Raw genomic sequence first — 21,462 nt, 5'->3', positions numbered from 1 at the left:
GAGTCAAGGATTGACTTTTGTTGCAAGAAACGGGGATACCGCGGTGAATTTTCACTCTAATAGATCCCTTGATTCAAAGCTGATGGGTCTCTACGCTAACGGGAAAATAAATTTCGTAGCATACAATTAAATCGAGAATATTTTTTATGCTTCGCACGGCTTTTCGGACTATAATTGCATTTCGCCATTTTTTCCAACGGTACAAAACCACTGCCAGATGTAAATGATTTCATTTCAAAAGACTACGAAAATCGGTCCTAAAACTCCCACGACAATCTCTACAATGAACAACCATTTCAACGAGAAAACATACAATTCAGGAGGGTTGGTCTCTTTATCTAAAATCTTCAACGTTCATTTTGTAAAATTCAATAAAAGAGGATAAGCTTTCAAGTTTAATACTCTCCATATGGCATCTAAGTTATTCTTTAATTGGTTTTAGCGACTCTTAATGACTTCTTCTACTCTCATTCCTTTACCACTCCGTAGCTTTTTGTAGTCTCTTATGCCCTGCTTTTCGTAATTCGCTCAAGTTCTGTAGTTAGTTCCTTTGCCTGGTTCTTCTATTAATGTCGTCAGCAAATTATTCTCCCAGAACATTTTCACTCAGCTTTCATCTTCTCCCTTTTTCTCTTGTCTCCATTTGAATTCATTCGAAGGCCGACTGAAGTACCTCAACACCGGGGAAGTTTATGTGAACCATCCTATATTTTCTGTTTAAATGAATCTTCTCCAGAAATACCCTTCCTATCGCCCACGTTTAACATCCATAGATGAAGACTAAATATGAAGTAAAGTGGGAACGTTTTCCATAGAAAGACAAAAGTTATTTGCTACGAAAAAACTGAGCACAGCAAATTTCAACTTTGATGATCATTACACACTTGGTACATACTAATCCCTAAGATGGGTAAACAGAGTAGAGTGTCCAGTTCCTACCCCTTTGCCCTAAGCGGTTCCCTCAGATAAATCTGGTACGTACGTAAAAGATCAGATGGCTTGGGTATATGTAAGGGTGTTCAGGGAAATTGAATAGAAGAGGAACTAAACTAGGAACTTTTCAGTAGTACACCGCTCTACCAATAACTCTTCCTCGTCGTAAAGCATTAATCTTTTACAAAATAAAAAGTTTCAAAATTTGTTTGCAATTCTTAGTGATCCTAAGTACAGTTTGCTACCCGTGTACTTGGTACTCGGATTTCAGACATCATCATGGAGCAGAATGGAGAAATTGAATTGATTAGTGAGCCTTGGGCTGAGGAGGTGTTGAATCGAATACGGATTAAGACAGACATCTTAGACGTCGTTACATTACAAAAAGAGAACTGGATATGACCGATCAAAAAATGATGAATGCTATAAGGTAGAACAAGATCAGGTTGGCTAGCAATCAGATGGTTTCCGATTCCAGGTCCTTCCAGATTTTCAAGGATAAAGATTCGTTGTTCAAGGTTTTTGCTACCGTTTTTCCAACTTCGTGTCCTGTTTCCAACAGCTGACATTTTTAGCATTTCCCCCATTAGCCTAGATATTCATGGGCAAACAGTTAGTCGATAAAAATAGTTTTAACAATATTATGACAATGGATCCACTAAATAAAACCCCGCTCACTGTAGAGAGATCACCTATAGAATACGCTTGTAGTCTTAGATTGGAGTTTGACTTTTTTATTCAACCAAATCATTGTTTTTATATTGACAGCATTCAAAACACCAATCCAGAAACAGGTGGTAATACAGAATAATATCAGAAGGCACCAAGTCTTACCGTAACAAATCATTCCTATCATGGAGTACTTATCTACCGCGGTACTCTCACTCAAAAAAGTAAGTACTTCACTATCATTACCAAGTTGTGGCACAGTGGTGTATGTGTAGTTACTCCGTGGCGCAACACACGGCAAGCTCGACTAACTGCACGATTATTCTTAAAATTACACCAATGTGAGTCACAATTCGTTACCTAAATGACATTAGTTCTCAAAAATTCCACGTTCTATCCCAGAATATTTTCAAGGATTTTCCCCTTCCCGGTTTTCAAGAATTAAAGGATGTTTGGCCACTCTGTGAGAAGTAACATGAAAGTAATTTGACGCTAAGGGAAAAAATTAATTCAGATATTGAAAACCATGAAGGCGGACGAAAAATTCACACAATGAAGAAATGAATGCCGAAGGGGATGACAAACGACATTCATCAAAATTAAAGGAGTCTTCATGAAATAAAAAATTAAAATAGTAGAAATGTCATTTCCATTAGAGACACAAATTAGAAATATGAAATGATGGAATTTTATGGAAAAAATATATACTTTGAGAAGTATTTGTCATAATACCGCAAAAACCTCAGCTGTAAGTCGCCTCCCCTAAAACTACTACTACTAGAGACCGGGGATACAAAAGAAGAAGCAATTTCAGAACTGAAATACGTTATTTATGGAAAACTCACAAGCCTTTCTTACGTGTATATAAGGAGTCCAACAAACTTAAAGGAGTGGGACAAATAGAATTTTCAGCCTTTTCACCAGGGATGTCCGCGGGTGTAAAATATTACCTGATAATCCCTACCAATTATAAAAGGAGAGTTAGTCAACCAAAAGCCCACGGATACTGGACCCGGCCTTCGATGGCCCGATACTTAAGATTATCGTACATTATGGTTCTTTCACTAAAACATAATTACATTCCGATTGTATAAAGGGTTATATGACCATAAAAGCGTTCATGATGTTCCTTCTAGCTACTAAATATTCTCCCGACTTGGCTCTTAAGGGTATCACCGGATCAAATTAGGAATTTAATTCCAAGATGCTTCTTCCTGGCGTCAAGGCACTTCTACTTCTTTGAAAAACCAAACACCAACGAAAGATATGTTGCAATTTCCAAAGATTAAATAGCACCCACACAATCATCGAATGAATAAATGCTCTGGATATAATACAATTTGCGACGTGGAACCACAAGATATTTCTTTTGGAAAATTTAGCCTGAAAGGTTTGTCTTGTAAGTTAGTTTAGGTATTTTGAAAATGTCAACAACTGAATCAATAGAAGGCACGCTACATGTCATGATTGCAGTGAAAACTTTTGACACATACTCTATAATCTAGGGAAGTGAAAGAGTTAAATAGGAGAGAGAATGAGAGAATAGGAGCGAATTTTTTATTCACGACAGCGTGAGAGACTTTTAATGCGCCAATGAATCATTAAAATAATTAAACATTGTTATAATATCAGACTGCCTAGAAATTAAAATAACTTATTCATAATGAAGGCTCTGCTATGTAACATAATCTTTCCAAGTTATTTTATTCCCGAGCATTTTATTCCAAATTGATTCCGAGAATTACCCAATTTTAAAATTATGAAAATACAATGGAGGGTAATCGCAAACTACGCCGCAAAATATACATCATTGCAACATAGTATTTGTATTTCTTTTACACCTTCAACATGGGTAAAATCATATGCGGCGATATCTTTAATTAATTCCATTACTCGAGAGTATGGTATACCAGAAAGAATATCGGTCAATCGGCTCGGCAGGCACTGAACGGATTGATGCCTCTAGACACACCCCACTTCAACCGAGTGGTATGATTTTCTCGATGATAGATCTTCCTGGGAAACCGTAGGCAGGAGAGAGACAGGAACTGATCCCACAGCTCTATTAGGTCATATGACATGCTGTAAGTTGTAAAACAAGTTGAGCTTTGTCCTTACTTATCGTATCATTCTTCTCGTTGATCACACTATCCTAAGGTATTCCTATTGAGTTGATAGCTTAACCATAGCTACCACCATTATTCTAAGGCTACTTATAGATTAGTAGCCGACTTCTTCAAAGTGAAATAAAAGTGAAATTTATTTAAGGACTTTATTGGGGTGAGATTGAGACTTATTAGTTCCTTCTTCCACCTAACCCCTACATGAAGACAATTACAAACATCCATCCCCTAAATGCAGGAAAATCCACCCAGGCGGGACTCGAATCCGCGACCTCTGGATTGGCAGGCAAGGACGTTGACCTGCCGCCACCGGGGCCGGCAATCATTATCATTATCATGACCATTTACCAGTTAGGCACATAGTAAATTATGTCTGCCATTTTCCACCATCCCCATTTACAGATAAAATGGCAACTAGTATTGTTGCACGATTTTAGATTTTATTTATGATTCATTATCCCGCCAAAAATATTTCATTTTTAGTATATCTGACATAGTGATGAAGGCATTATTTGTGATCATGATGTAGATAATTAATTACTCATTGTTTCCCAGGTAAGTCTTCCTTTTCCATAACAATAGTAGTCGGCCATTACCAACACGTTTGCCGGAAATGGATGAGTATTAATCAATGACAGCTTCAGAAGAGAAATTGATGCTACAGATTCCTGTCACAATTATGATAGACTATGAAGTTAGCTTGATTGTTATAAATGGCCTTAAAAGGAAATAAAAATAAAGCATTCAAGTCATGTTTTTTTCGAATTTTGGTGCTTGCAATTCATGTGTTTAATTTCATGAAACGCCGAATGACGCTTAGTAACAATTTTAAATACATTTTGAAATAAGAACGATTTCCCTACCACTCTTCGAATAAATAATTAATACACATTAAAAAGCTTTCAACAGCATATACAGAGTGTACATCATAGTGATGACTAAAACTGGCCATGCTCCTATAAGTGTGTGGTCAAATTGGTGGAGCTGCTGCCTAACATACTATGCCATGGTAATGACCGCCCGAGTGGAAATGCAAGGAGTATTATGCCAATAGAAAATAGGACAAGGAGCTTTTTTCCTCTCGGCTGCAATCGGCTCGCAATCGGGACGATCGGATTTCTTGGCAGATGGGGTAATCGTGGTACGCGGCCGTGTCCGACAAGCCAAGAAATTTTGCGGCTGGGGAAAAAATAAATATAACTCACCACGTTCACGCAAGGATATTTGAATGCCGCCAGCGGAAGCAACGCTCTGCAATTAATTATTGGACACCCGTTCCGATTGATCATAAATAGACGTGAGCCATTGGTCGCAGAGGGAGTTCCCTTAAATCATTTCCAAACTTCAGTCCCAAAACCTCCATCCAGTTTCGCTTGGCCGTCATTGTTTGGGAGGAAAAAAATAAAGGCGATTTGGGGGGGGGAATTTTAATTTATTTCTCAGAATATACGTATATATATATGTATATATATATCATTATTTCGTTTACGTTCTTGTTTTTTTTAAACCGTGACTCGCTTCAAGATAGCGCGTTCAGGAGGCATTCCCTACGCCACAAATCCAATCCCCCCACCCCTTCCATATCCCTCATACCATGCGCGTATCGCAAAAATCATCCCTGCGTCACTCCTGCACTAATATGAATTTAAATGGCGGCGGTGACCCGTAGAGTGAGAGAGAGAGAGATTGTGTGGGAGAAAGGCACGCTCGGAATAAATTTCACCCCCCACTCCCTCTCATATTCCCCTCACCCCACTCTCCTTCCCCTTCTCCTCCCATACGGATGCCAAAAGATTCAAAAGGACTCCAAAAATCCCTACCCACTCCATACCCATTTCAACCCCGATCCCTCTCTCTCCACCCCACTCTTTCTCCCATTCCCCTGAAACTCTCCCTCCTTCTACTCCGTCATTCCCCCCTTAACCCGGTGGTACCGTCGGGATTTCTCGCCTTTCCCCCCTCCTCCTCTCTCCAAGCACCTTTCCTCTCCCTCTCCTTCCGTATTCTTCCCCCACCACTCACCCCCACAACCCCCTCGCCCCGGCGAGAATTGGATCGGGCAGTTTTGGAATTACGGCGAACATGGGTTTCATGAAATTCATCCGGAACAAACGGGGCACGGGGAATTAAAAAAAACCGAATGAATAAAAGAATATTTTTTAAAAAATTTCCCGGAGTGAAAAAAAATGAAGGAGAATGATAAAAAAAGAAAGTGGGATGAAGAAAAAAACAGGGATCCATACTTAATGGCCTATCGGTAATCCGCTGCTCTGAACACGGAAAATTCATTCATTACGGTGTCACAAAAAGGGAGGCAGATCACAAAAGAGTGGATCCCACCGAGAGGATGCCGCCGCCCTTGGAATACAAACACGACGCGGAGGTCCCGGCCGCGTCCGACATAACTGGAATACGCCAATTCCGGACAATTCTAGGAAAGGGGCCTCGGCAGAAAAAAACCCGCGGCCGCCGCCCTCGGCCTGATTGACTAATTCGCTCCCCGCCGTAATTAATGAGGAGGGGGGGGGGGGTGCGAGTATGTTTCGCGAAAAAATTTACGACATTAAATCATAACGAAACATAATGTTCACTTATGCACGAGGTTGTGGAGCCGGAAAGATTATTACCCTGATTCCGGAGATGAATTTCTTAAGTTCGTGGTCGGCGCTCGTTGGAATGCTCGCGTGTACCTTACTAATTACTTACAGGAGCGATATTTTGACCGTGAATCGTTCTAAAGAGCGGAATAATGCCATTTCTCCGACGTCACATTTTAACTTGTTTTCTGAGGCAGTTCGGACGTCTCCGGGTAAATTTTTATTGGATTTGACATCCGTGAAGATTTTTCAGCTATGAGAATTAATTCAAGAATAGCTTGTGAATATCCTATTGTAACTCACATTATACAATGATCAGGTCCATCCCTTTTCAACAAAAGGCAGACAATCGTTCGTGGAAGGAAAAATTACTCGAATGTAAATTGGCAGTCAGTCAACATCGTCTAATCATTGTCATCGGCTCCGTTTCCGCAATTCCCTCCAATTATTCCACACGTCCAAACCAACCTTTGGTATAGTCAAATAGTAATCGTTCTTCACGTGCTCATATCTTTTTAATACAAAGACGTTAACCAAAACACATTAATACAAGAATTCCAAGCGCCACACTTGATTCATCTCAATAACAATTATTATTTGCAAATAATTATTGAAATTGTGGTTAAATATTATTTTTATAATGCAACTCTACATTTTGGATAATCACACAGAGTTAACGACTCTAAAGGGTACAAAAATGTTTACTCGTGTTTCTTGAAAATTACCCCAAATTCGATTCTCGAAAATACTGAGAAATATAAGTTAAACATCTAAAATCAGTTAAACATCTAAAAATATATCTGAAAGGTCGATGAAAATAACTATTCCCTACTAATTTATCAAGAAGCAAATAAAATTCAAAGGTTATATGAATTAAAAATTATATTTTTATATATAAACTATAATGATGCTTAACATCACCAAAATAATTATACCAATATTTCTATAATCGCCAAATTCTGAAAATCTCCTTCGTAGAGTGTTTTCGTGAATGGGTCAACTTCTCGAAATCCAATTAGATAAGTCTTTTTCTTCGATTCATTATTAATAAACAAAATTTCAATTTAAAAAATGAATATGAAAAACTAAAAATCATTAGATGAACTTAATAATGTGACCTCCCATTGTGCTCATTTCAATGAACTGTTTGCTACATGCTAAATCGTCCGCAAAATGTTTCAGATTTCGCCAACAATAAATATCCGCCAATACTTTTACTTATTTTTTGCTAAATAATATTTCCGTCGCGGTTTTCTTGACTTTTCAAAGCCCATGCCCTAATTTTCCGATCAAAATGAAGAAAAATTCTGTGAACTGATTTTGTCAGGATATCTTTATAAACTCTCCTATAATCGGCTAAGATTAAAATGATGCATTTTTATCTTAGCCGATTGGGTTTGAATCGAAGAATTGGTCGTTTGTAATCGTAAGCAAGAAATAATCTCAACGAAATCAGAGGAGTAATTTTATTTTATTGATTTTCTCACAGGGATGACTAAGCGCCCTGCTAACGCAAATCTGCGGGGACATGTCGCCGCTCCTTTTTGGAGTCGTGTCGAAAAAGTGTGGAAAAAGAAGGGCTCTCGCTCACTAAGGACGTTTCCAGAGTGCCGCTCGTCATTAGAGCCCGTTCACCCCTTCCTCATCCGCCCCCATCCCTCCCCCCTCCATCCCCTGCAAACTCTCCCGCTCCATCCTCCCACTCTCCCCCAATGGCCTTTGGCTCCTCCAACAAAGACAAAGAGGACAATGCCTGCACCCCACTCCCTCTTCTCTCTCTCACCCCGTCGCTCCGCCCTTGTCCGTTACCCCACCCCTGCACACATCCACCACACCCCCGACTAAAATCCATTCGTCCCTCTGGCCTCTCCCATCACCAAAACCACCACCTAAACCTCTCTCTCTTTCTCTCTCTCTCCCACACTCACATACACAAATACAAACTCTCACCCAACCCACGCCCCAACACTTCGGTGTCATTTGCAAAAGCATCGTTTTCACCGCAGGAATTTTAATTCCCCACCTCCCCCTCCTCCTCCTCCCTTCCCCGCAACCGACACACCGCTTACCGTGAGAGCCAGGAAGATGTGTGTAATGGCCCGATCTGTTGTTGTTATGGCGACGTCATACCATCACATCCCAACGGGGGCAAAGAGTTTCCACCGAGACAAAAATGTTTCCGGAAAACATTCGCGGGATTCATTAATGTCATTTTATCATCATTACACTGCAGTCCTTTTCGATTGGCCGAGAACGAAAATACCGAGCTCACATTTTTCCCGTCTGTGTGGCTGCTTATCGATGCCGTTTTCTCCTGCCATGTTACAATTCTTTGGCAGATTAAGTGGGCTTTCGGAAGATCTAGTGTTAGTAGACTACTATAAATTAATTCTATGATTCGGGAACAATTGAGCAGCCGGAGAGGCCCAATCGCTCAACACGATAGTATAGGAAACACGAGTAGGTGGATATAATTAGCCCTTCAGTATAAATAACATTTACCCGAAATGCGTTATCCACTATCACGTAGAGTATTAATTTACCAATAAATGGACATATTACAATCAATAACCATCCGCTACTATCTTTGTTTCAATAATAATATTGGTGTGTGATTTCTTAGACAGGTTTTCGACGATCAGTATAGATCACCGAAAAGCTAAATCATCAGCTTTCGAAAACTCATCTAAGAAATCATACTCACTCGAGTTTGAATAATATTCTAAGTCCTTTTACCACCAAATATGATTCTGGCAAAACCTGAACTATGAGTGAATGTGCGAACCAACAATGAAGACGCAAGCTTATTCAGTATTATTTATCTTCGTCGAGCTTTGAACTCGAAAGTTTAAATAGGCCAGAATTACACCAAAATGAAAACCGTATGTTAAACGGTAGTGGTGGTCGCAGAGAATAAATTATATTTATCACAGACTTTACCAGGACAGGGACCCAGCGATTCTCTGTCATTCATTTCCCTTGACTGAGCTGAGCTCCTAAAAGATTTCGCCACCAGATAATTCCCCCTCGTACCACGCAGCCGTCCAGCCGCGCTCCTCTACTGGATTCTTCCGGACAATCCCTTGCCATAGCAAAGGAATGCACGGGGATTGAGGGCCGTTATAAAAGGTTTAAAGACGCCAGCCTTACGGCCTGTAACTGGCGATGGCGCCATTACACTTGCCGTGCCGCTGTTTCCCGCAGAGACGACCACATCGAGGGAGCACCTGAGGACCTAATACGGACACAGGCACACACAGACTCGTACACAAGGGCGATGAACATCGTTCAGAAATTCTTTGTCGCAGATGCGAAGCGATGTCGCGTCCTCCTTTTTTTTGTGTCCCTCCCCAAAAACCTTAATGAGATGGCGTTCGTTTTACGATTTCTTGCCTCCGCCGCAGCCAGCCTTCGTCGCGACCGCCGCCACCATGCCGCCTCCTGCCTTCCCTTTTCCAGTCTCCCCTTCGCTCGCACATTCTCTCCCTCCTCTGCCATCTCCCCTTCCACTCCACTGCCTCCCGGATTACCTCTCAACCTCACCTCTAACCACCCACAATTGCCACATCCATTCCCATCTCTTTTCCAAGCTAATTCATCCGGACACCAAGAAGAAGGCCTACCTATCGCTGCCCTCTCCGAATTTTTGCCGAACGTATGTTTCATGAAATGTAGCATTCAGACAAGAGTAACTTACATTTTATGCTTCTTTGATTGTATTTTATTTCTTTTCCTTTGTCTGCGAGATATTTCTCGAGTATATTATTGAATCATGGCTCTGAATTATCACCCCTTCATTATTGCCGGTATTGTTACAGTGTGCTGTCGGGTAGAAGTAGGTTTAACTGTCTTTGAAAACTACCTCACACACTTGCCAACTTCCTGACCCCTCCTGGGCAACATAAACGCTTTTCTACCTATACTAGTACCTTTTTCAGCATCTCATAGTTTCCAGTCAACTAAATTACATCCAAAATCCCCTTTTTCTTTCTCCCTCCCCATTTACCCAATATGCCCCCCTTCCCTAGCAGACGGGTAGTTTCCGCTGACTTTGATTATATCCACCTCTCACTCATTATTTCTGTCTCCTTACAATTCATTCAATCCCATTTATCTCATACCCTACCACTTTTTTCAGTTGTCTTTCCGTTTATATAATATTTACTGACCCACTTTAAGTGAAGACAACCACACCTGCTACGCGAGGAGGTTTCAGAAATAAAATTGAGAGTGATTTTTAATAGGAAATGATTAATGATTTTCATAAATGTATTATTTAAAATTGTGATTACTGCAACCGCCCCAGTGAAAAAATGAAGTCATATCTAGCTAGCATTTGTGCAGTCCATCATTTTGGTCTTAGGTAGTGATGATGCCATCATTGTAATTACTATGAATAACACAAGTTCACCGAATTTTCGTCGAGGAAGTTAGTTTAAAAACATCAATTTTATGATTGAGGGTTCTCGCCTGAAAATAAAAAATGGCCGGAAAATAGTGTCCTTTGTTTTCAAGCATGGGAATCTAAGTCACAAAACAAGAACAACATAAAATAATAAACAGATATTAATGAAAGATTTTGAAGGGAATGTGCCTTATGGCCGTCAAATTACGACTAAGTATAAATAAAGAATGAATGACACAATGCACAAAGAGTTAATCACTTTAGCCGAACTACTCTGGTGGCATCAATATGTTTTGTAACTTAAATATAATTCGCACACTGACAAAAAAATATGTGTAATATCGGTGAACATCATGAAGAGCACGTCTTTAAGGGCAATATCCACGGTCATCCCTCCCCATCAGATATCAATGTACCCTTCTTGGAAAATCTATTCTCATTACAAACCGTAGCACATAAAATCATTAAATTAAGTTAATCTCGATGGCCTGAAATGTTAGCCTTTTCTTTTGAGTGGAATTTGTTCTTAGCATACCCAAAATTATTGCGACAGAGAAGTCCATCAACAATTTCTTAAAGAACCAAAATATGATTTTTGTAATGAGCATACATGCGGCCATTATTAATGATATTGAATTCAAATGAATAACCTGAAAGATCCCTTCGGATTTGGGCTCGTGTCGATTTAGTAAGGCTTCAAATTTAGTATGATGGAACCATTATTTTCGCTACCCTTAGATCTGCATAAGGTATGCGACGTAAATATGAACAATAAACATCCTGAATTATTAGAAAATATTTCAAACTTGTATGACTAATATAAATTATACATGACAGGTTTCTTCAATATGTCGCTGTGTTTTTACGCCCATTGTATCCCATGTGGTTTCCGAAATTGACGGAGGACATATCTCTTGGCTGAAAGATTTGTTATCCGATTAGAAAATTCCGTTAACGTTAGCTTAGGAGACGGAAATGAGATTATTTTAGCCCTTGAAAACAACAGATTCCGGATAAAATTTTTCAAATCGATTCACTTTAGCCAATTTGTTTTATTTAAAAAAACCAAACATCAATGCGTTTCCTTCCACCCGCTAAATGTCTATTTTCTGGAAAAATGCGGTGTATCAGAATCCTTTTGCAATATTTTATTCGCCCTTAAAGAGATAAAGCATAAATGATGGCTTATTTACTATTTCTAAACATACATAAAACCCAGAAAGTTCCCCCGGTGGTATTTTTTAATGGTTGTAACAACACCATCGATACACTGATTTATCTTTTAAAAATATTTTTTGCTGCAAATCTTTGTTTCGAATGAAAACAATTGATATGCTTCAAATAACTAACAAAGGCTTTTATGAATTCCCCATTGACTTTCATTCCTGTTTCCACAGGTGACCTTCCTATAGCGCACCAATTGCACTTTTTTTTGCAAACTTTTCATATCCGAGGACTGCGTTTTCCACCACGCTACTTTCGCTGAATACGTTTCCCGTCCCAATTCATTATTCAACTCTTTACACTTCTTTCTACCTAACTACACGTTTACATTTCTCCATTTCCTTCTCTCGTCTAACCTTCAAATCATCTCCTTTTAATCCATGCTTTTATACCCTTTGACTATTTTCGTTTGCCGGTTTCAAAATCCCTTTCTTGTTATGTTGCTATATTTCTCCTAGAGTAACCAGCTCCCTGTTCCCACTCATAATTATCCGCACAGCTATCAATACTACTTTCTTTTCGTTAAGTTTTTCCTTCTGAATCCATTTCCTAATGTGTCTTCCCTGTTTTATCCTTTTGAATCTGACATTAACTTCATTATAATAAATTACGATCTAAATCTGCTTCCACTCCGCGGGAACTGGATGATTTAATGAGCTTATATGTACCTAACTATAATATACTCTAACTGATATATTTCAGATACTCCTGGCATTTTCCATACACACGTTCACCTATCGTGATGGTATACATATGGAAAATGACCAAGTTTACAATCTGATTAAGTCCTGTTTCCTGCAGAAATCTATTACTTTCCTCCTCCCGCAGTCATTCCTTGACCCTAAATCGTAGTCCCCCACCTCACAACCATGTCTTCATTCGTCTACCGATGCGTTCCAATCCCCTTTCATCATCAAATGTTTCCCTACAGGAACACCAGCAATTCTTTTAAACCATAACTGATCGTACACCCTGTCGACGTCCTCCCTATGATTGCTTGGTGGCATGACGACCTGAACAATGATCATTTCATTGGTTCAGCTTTCACTTTCACTAAAATATTTACTTTTTTACATTATTCACTCCTCTGGCATCACCTAAGATGAAATATTTAAGGCGAGAAAACGGAACTAGATGAAGCTCAATTAAGCGGCGGCTATTCCTCCAAAAATCTTAGCCTTCGCATTATTAAATTAGACTATTAATTGATAAAATTTAAATATACTAAAAAGTTATTTCTTAAGGACTGATAGTAAAATGTAATGTTTTGCCACAAGGAAGTCATGCGTATGTGAAGCACGTGTGTGTCATGCCGGGGAGCCTCTCAGACCACCTTCCACTCTCCTCATGGGTAAATATCGTAGTCGGCCCCACCCAGAGGGCTCGGGTTCAAATCCCAGGGAATATCGTTCAGTGGTATTGCGATCTCTACTTGAGGTGCATTGTGGAGGGCACTTTGAGTGAGTACGCCGTCCGTCGGATGGGACGTTAAGCTGCGGACCCCTTGGCGCCTATCGTTAAGAGTAGGCTAATGCCGACGCCGGGTTTCTCTCAACCCTTCATACCTTCCGGTCCATCCCCTATGGCGCAAAGGACCTCAGCTGTCGGTCGCCTCCCCTAAATACTACAACTCGTAGTCGGAGCATCCTGTGTGGCACTACCTCCTTTTATGGATGACGCGAGTAAACCATCGACCCGGAAACAGGTATATAAACGCTGACTAGCCCTACTAGTTGACCGGGTCACGTAGAGTTCTGACCTTCCTTAACATAGGATTAATTTTTAACTTGTGGAATGATTGACGTGGTCTCCAATTGTATTGAGTTCTATGTTTGCGTATATCAATGCATACGTATAATCAGAACCAATTACAGCTTTCTATTCATTTAACAAAACCTTTCTTAGTTCACGACGGCACTTTAAAACTTACTTTTCTCTACCAATCTCTTCTCAGTCTTAGCAAAAAATTAGCGATTTAACAGCTAGAATGGTAAATATAATCAAAAAGTCAATTAAAGAGTATAAGAATGCTCATGAACGCTTAAAATATGACTCACGAGAAAATTAATAGAAGTCTTACAAAAAGGTGATAGAAGTGTCGAAAAACATTCTAAATTATAACAAAAAGATAAGAAGGTACATATATCCGCACATTAATAGCCATGCATGCTGGAAAATTTTATGATACTGATTCATTTCTATCGCAATTTTCCGCTAAAAATTCAAATTTTAGATTTTACTTTAATATAGTATACTGATTGTAATCAAAGGAAGTAAAATTTTCTAGCTAAAATTTTTATTTCTTTAATAATTGGCAAAAGATTAGCTCATACCTAATTCTTTAAATGAGCATTGTAGAATGACTGATGTGTACTTGTATTTTCAATTAATCAGTCAACTTGCAACATTTATTTATCTTCGTTAAATGCTAAGTTGAGGAAAGATGAAAAGCCAGCTTTAGAAAAGATGTGCTTTCGATTAGAAATAAGCAAGAAGCAAACCTATTAAATGAAAAAGAAACACTTTGTTCCAATCCACCACTTTATTACAGGTACGACTAGTTTCGACGCTACGGCGTCATCCTCAGGTACCTGTAATAAAGTGGTGGATTGGAACAAAGTGTTTCTTTTTCATTTATTAAAATGAACTTCCACAAAGTTGAGGCTGAAACTATTGAACTAAGAAGCAAACCTATTGAATTTTCGTATATTTACCAACTTCACAGTTCATAGCATCTACTATTACTCTTAAAAATGGTAATTTTTTGGAATAATTATGAAAAAATAAAATATCTAAGCTACCCATATAAATGCTACATGTTTTGAGAATGAGTTTTGCTAACTACAAAAAATATTCTCACAGAAAACTGCCGAAATATTTACCTAATGGATGAATGAACATCTCGTATTTTATGTTTTCTTAAATCATTTGAAATTCAAGCAATCTTGAAACGGGGTCAGCTTAATTTACCGGTGCCTCATGCTGGTATGCACAAAATAGTATACACTAATTTGAAACGAGAATCTCCAAAAGCACTGTCATGACTATAAGCCATGACTCTTGTTGGGTCAGCCCAATCATCAGCTAAATGCGAAATAATTTATCCAATCAACTTCATGGCACCCAAAAAATATTTCAGGTTGCACATTTCAGCTATCAAAAAAATATACATATTTGTATTCCTCAGCAACATTTAATGTAAGTTACCATGCTATGACATTTTACTCGGATTTCAGTGCGCTCTTACACATTTCCGTTCCATTGAAGCAGAGGTGTCTTCTAATACAGGAGAAATGTCATTACAATGGTATCCTCATTCAGTCTCACTTCTCTTTACAGGCTACCGCAAGACGACAATTTACAGATATAACCGAAGCTCGTCAGCTGTTTCTGTGGTCGTTTCCAGTGATACTTTCGCAAATTTTTGGACCAACCCTGTTTAGCGAGCAAAAAACGCAAAAGGGGAAGCGTGAGTGCGACGAGGAGTGTAAGAAGGAGTAGAAGGGGTTCAGGAAGGGGAATGGGGGACAATTTTACGGCTGTGGTCATAAAAAACGCCACGTGTCCCGTTTTAATATGCGAGCGAGTCGAGTTGGTCATACTACCTCCCACCCCTTCAATATAATGCGTCCCAAACTACCCCCACTTCCCCATACACCCCCTCCCCTTAACCGTATTTCCCCTCCCTTCCCCCGCTGTCCCCTACTCCACATCTTTTCCGCAGAGGCACGGCAAAGACGCCGCAGATGTCACCCCCTCTTTCCCTCCCCGCCACGGACCACCCTCCCCCACACTCTAGAAGCTCAGATGAGAGGGGGAGAACGGGAGGTTGGAGAGGTGTGCGTTTTTCGGTCGTCAGATGTTTGAGTGAAGACGAAGAGGAGGAGAGAGGGTCTTCCCGATGCCTTATCTCCTGATCTTCGAAAATTTGTCCCATTAAGATCAGAATTTTTTTTCTCCCCTTTCCATCCTCCTCTCTCTCTCTATCTATCCTGGCCCTTCCTCCAACATTTTTTCGTAAATATCGTAAAAAAGTTAATTCTGTGAAATAAAGAAATAAAATGATGCATATGAAACAGATTTTGATTGATCCTAGTTCGATTTTACTTTTTAGATGGTGAAAGTCCGTCCAAGGCCTATAAATCTGCCGAACATCACCACCAGTCAGAAAATATAAATATTTTTTTTACCTTAACGCCACTGTTCTTTCATCTAAAGCAATACCGAAAAATTATTCACCAGAATACCAATACTCTCTCCTGTATTTCGAAAAGGAAGTCGTTAATAATGCATAATATCGTGAAAGAATCGTTAAGAGACCTTCAAATGGCATCACTTTTTAATTCCGCAGTAATACTTGGAAAAGCTTCGTTTATTGATGCTCAGATATAATGATTGATCGTACACGAGGTGTTTACCTTTCATAATCGAACGCAGAACGAGATTGGATATGCGTGAGTGATTGAATTAAAATTATAAAGGAATGCAAAGCAACACACGCCACTCTTAGTCAATTTCTAGCAAATTTTCCTAACTTGTTAATGACATCCTTCCTATTAGTGGCAAACACTTTTACTGCAATGAAATGATATTCATGAGACATGAGAACTAATTCTAGTAAAACTATGTTCAATAATTATCTTTTTATTGAGAAATAATAATGGAGCATGGCAACCCAATTGATGTTCTAATCACGTTTTTCTAAAAAAATCCATCGAAATAAAGGTTCCCGAGCATTCCCAGAGTTTTATTAACACTATTTGTCCACTTCCACATTGACTAAACATCCTGAGATCTTTTCTGAACTTACATTCTTATGCGTGATGAGGTGAATATTGCGGGAGAAGGGGATTTTTTCAGGGAAAGTCTTCAGTTTGAGGTTTTTTAGTGAAAAGGGTGTGGAAATGGCGTAACGTAGGTGCTAGAAGTAAAGATACGGGTGTGTGGCAGTTTAGTAGAAATCGGAGACAATAGGAACAAGTGGGACGGATGGAGGGGGTGGACAAAGTCTTGGGGAAAACAAGGAGCCCTACGTCACAATAGATATGGATAGAGGTTGGAGCGATGTATCTGCAAAAGACAAGTCAACTGCTCTTGAATGAAAATGGAGGTGTGCGGGGAAGAAAGTTTTGGAGAAACCGAGAAGCCTGAAAGAAGTACCGTCGCTGACTCTGCATACTGGTTATTGACCCTGCCCTTGATGGAGAGACAAAGGTGGACGAAAGGGATGGAAAGAACTACAAGTAATGAGTTAATAATCGCGTAAACAAAATACGAATTTTATCATAGGATAGAAATATGGCATCATTTTTTATTACGAGTATAAATAGTGGTATCTGCGTAATTTAGCATATCTTAAAATATGTCCGAAGAAAATCATTTTTAGTCGCTTTATACTATAAGCATGCACATCAGAAATTCATATTTAAATAATATTTCAGGAATATCTTCACCTTAAAAGTTTATCTAAAAGAGAATGAGAATACAAATTTATGACACGCTCATGATATTCTTCTGATTTTGCCTGCATCCCCAGACATTACACACAGCATTACTTATTTTATAAAAATAACATTGGCTCGGTTTAGTTTTTGCTGCTGTACAGAATATCACCAGGGGTCTGGGTAGAACATTCCAAGAAATTGTTTTGAGTAACAGAGTTTTATAATTTATGTTACCACTTTCTCAATCTCAGTGGTGAATGAAATTCTGTTGGCATGATTTTTTTGTGAATTAAAAAAAATAAATATTCACTTCTTCCGGGACAGAAGAGACGGGATTCGCACAAGATGGAGTGGGAGCCAACATAATTTCACCCATCTGATATAGGTTATGTACAGAGTAATTTGATTAACAACGAAAACCATTAGGAATAGGTTTCCATAGTTATGGTTTTTCTTTTAGCTTCATTATTCGTTAATAACACTTATTTTCTTTAATTTTACGGATGAACTTTTTGACAGGATATTTTCAAATTATACATTGGAATGATCAAAAAATTTTCTGTCATAGTGAAAACACGAAAATTGAAAAACGGAATATTTTGTAGGAAAATGATCGTTTAGACATTATTTCAACGGAGAGCGTGTTGGCATATGTGGAATCGGATCAAACATTTTAAGAAAACACCGCCAAACAAGGCGGTTCTTTCTTCGAGAATTACAAAATGGAACGGTACTACTAAATCACTTAGTGCTGAAATATTTATTAGGGGCTAAGATACTTGCTTAAATAAATTTTATTCTCCCGATTAACTAAAACCTTCACGTGGTGGAAGAGTTTGCGTGTTCCAATGGCCCGTAGAGCTGTGCTCGCAGGAGTAATGATAAATGCTCCTCGTAGGGCTAATCATGATACATGGGTCGAAGGAGAGGAACCCGACGAAAGGTAGTCATCGTAGCGTATGATCCTCCGTAAGGAGTCTGACTCCAGTGGGGCGATTTTTTCAGCATTGATGTCAATTGGAAAACAACAGTGAGAAAGGAAATAGGTAACTACCTCAAATATTAATTCCAAAGAATAATGATCAAGCGTAATAATAAAACGAATCCTGAAATTACGGAACTCGGCTCGCACGACCGAGTGTCGTGCACGACAGCGGAGGGGATAAGGCTACTGTGGAAGACATCATACGAAATTCTTGCACAACCGAGCGATTGGAATACTCCTATTGTTCGGAGTAAGATCAAACCACTTAGGGTAGGTGGGGGGACGCTAAGCTTTGTCGCAAACCCGGTCTCAGTGCTCTCCAAGCTGTAAAAGAACGGGAAGTCAGTTATTTTATACCTCTCCGCGCCGGCTGTGTCACGAAAAACATGGCCTCAACGATCGAGCAACGTTACGCGATTACTAAGTTTTGTGCCAAACTGAAAAAACTCTTGGAGGACTAACGAAGTGATTCCTGAGGCTCACGGGGACTCTTCTCTGTCTCACTCATAATTTTCGAGGAGGTTAAAGGCCTTTAAGGAGGGCCGGGAAGAGGTTCACGACGAACAACGCTCTGGGCGGCCGTCAACCAGCAAAACCGACAGCAATGTGGCTCGTTTTCGACAAATGTTGGCCTCTGACCGTCGATTGAATATTAAGATGGTGGACAATGAACTGAGCTTGTCGTCTACTGCTATATTTCGCACTGTTACTGAAGATTTAGCTATGAGGAAAGTGTGCGCCACGCTCGATCCCAAGGTGTTGTCAGATGACCAAAAAACCAACCGAGCGGAAATTTCAAGTGAACTTTTGCAACGCATTGAAAATGAACCTGATTATTTGGAAAACGTCATCGCAGGTGATGAAACCTGGGTTTTTTATTACGACCCAGAAACAAAACGCCAAAGCTCTGAGTGGCACACTGACCAGTCAGTCAAAGTCAAAAAGGCAAGAATGAGAGAATCAAAAGTGAAAACAATCCTCATGTCTTTTTCAACAGTAAAGGAGTGGTCCATAAGGAGTTTGTTCCTCAAGGACAGACAGTTAACGCTGCCCACTACGTGGATGCGCTCGAAAGTCTCCGAAAAAGGGTCATCAGGACGAGAAAATGCATATCCGCGGCCTTGCAACTCCATCACTACAACGCGCCTTGCCACAACGCGCTACGTGTCCGCGAGTTCCTGGCCAAACACCAGGTGCCAACGCTGCCTGTAGTCCTGACGCTACCCACTACTTCTTTTTGTTCCCTCAGATTAAAGCAGCCCAGAAAGGAACCCGTATTATGTCCATAGAAGAGATCCAATCAGCGGTGACGAGGACCTTGCGAGAGGTCCCCGAAGATGCCTTTCAGGGCGCGAACCGGTCATGGCAGAGTCGCTGTAAAAAACATGCAGAGACCCAAGGACAGTACTTTAAAGAATTTCAAGTGTTTGTGCAAATTTGTTCAAAAATTACTTTAAAAAAATAATTGGATTTATTTCGGAACGCATCCTTGAGAATGTAGATTGCAAGGTAAGCGAGGCAGGGGAAAGAAAATAATAACCATTTTGGATAAAATTAAAGGTGGTAAAAAGAACGCAGAGATCAGGAATGAGTTCTTGTAATTTAGAGTTAAACAAGATATTTTGGGCCACGTTAGTTAGTGCTTGGGTGTTTAGTAATGTGTACTGCCTGGGTTCATGAACAATGTAGACTGCCACCTAATATAGGTAATACCTTTTAGTACTAAAGTGCACATATACAAAATATGTCAATTTCATCCAAGTATAGGGCATAAGTTTTTAAGTTAAAGTTGCTTTTTCGATGCTTGCTTTTTCTTTAACACATGTCATTTACCTACAAAACCTGCTCATCTTAATTTACAACCTTCGACTGTGCTGAAAGTACAATTCCCCTACGAATGCCCGTACTTAACGAGTGAATCTTATTTTGAAACATACACTCAACAATGATTCATTATCAGGTGACCTTCGTAATTTTGTGACATGAAATAACGCCCTAAATAGTAATTACGAACTCGAGAGAATAGAAATGCATATTATGAAAGAATTCATCCTTATCTTTCCATTTGGCAGAAAATATAATACAGTCCTTTTTACGCAACCATATCCAACCATAGCCACACATGTACGCTGACTACAATATGCACTTAGCATGCACTAAATTTTTTTTAGTTTTGTAGCAACGTGAAATGTCGGCAATAATTATCTTAGTCAATTATTAAATGACTTCCTGAAAATAACGGTTTTCTGTAAATGCTCACAGTAACGAATCTGGAGATAAGACAACTACGTAGGCCGAGGCTACTCAAAAACTGCATAAAAGATTTTTCTTAATTTATAGCTAACCAGTATTCAGGAGCATTTCTGGTAATGTAATCCTCAAAAGAATATTAAGAATATTGAAAAGGGAGTTATAACGAGACCCTGATGCAACTAATGCTCTCAGAGAAACTTCCATCCCGATTTTCAATTCAATCTCCTGATGAACTGATGTTTTTAGGAATATTATCCTAACCCGAGTTCATGCATGCAGGAAATAAAAACGGCCATAGATGTTATGTCCTTAGACGGTTTCGAATTACCGTCCAAGCGGCTAGCCAACAGCTATATCAATAATATTAGAGATAGGAAATAGTGAAGAGCCAAGCTTCTCTCAAAATTATACGTCTACATTTGTTACATGAATTTGTAAAATTAATTCTTTCATTACATAAATTTGTCACGAATAATTTTAATTATTAAAATATTATGCAGAAAATTCACGACTGACGCTCATACCTGTATTAACTCACTGACCGAATAAGCATTGAAGCATTTACGTAGGAAGATTACAAGAGGATATATTTAAGCACGTTATACGATGTTTCATTCACCGTTGCATTCTGAAAGGGAAACGCATTTTCAAAAATATAATTTCTTTAAACACTGAAAGGGTCATTGAACAACTGTCGAATAAACAAACGAGTTCACAAACGTAGTGACGGAATAATAATAATGATAATAATCACTATTTCATTACGCTCATATCATCCAAAATTTTCATTCAATTCAAATATTCTGTAAGTAAAAAACAATATCAATTG

This window comes from Hetaerina americana, unplaced genomic scaffold (assembly GCF_022747635.1).
Source record: "Hetaerina americana unplaced genomic scaffold, ioHetAmer1.1.p SCAF_26, whole genome shotgun sequence".
Classification (NCBI taxonomy): Eukaryota; Metazoa; Arthropoda; class Insecta; order Odonata; family Calopterygidae; genus Hetaerina; species Hetaerina americana.
This window is presented reverse-complemented; position numbering follows the sequence as displayed.